The following is a 208-nucleotide window of genomic DNA, read 5'->3' as shown; positions in this document are numbered from 1 at the left end:
AGGCGGAATAAGAAAGAGCTTCGAATACATACCCGAAGAACACGGGAAACCGACGAAGAAAGGGAAAAACCGTCTTGGAAAGTGAGTAAAAAAGACACAAAAGACACAATAAGCAAAGGAACAGAAAAGCGAGCGAAAGCACACAAAAAAGGAAAAATTAAAACGCACTAAAAGCGGAAAAAGGTTAAAAGACTCAAAGGTATCGGCC

This window comes from Anopheles aquasalis, chromosome 3 (genome assembly GCF_943734665.1).
Source record: "Anopheles aquasalis chromosome 3, idAnoAquaMG_Q_19, whole genome shotgun sequence".
NCBI classification, from domain to species: domain Eukaryota; kingdom Metazoa; phylum Arthropoda; class Insecta; order Diptera; family Culicidae; genus Anopheles; species Anopheles aquasalis.
The sequence above is the reverse complement of the archived record's forward strand: the minus strand, read 5'-3'. Positions refer to the sequence as shown.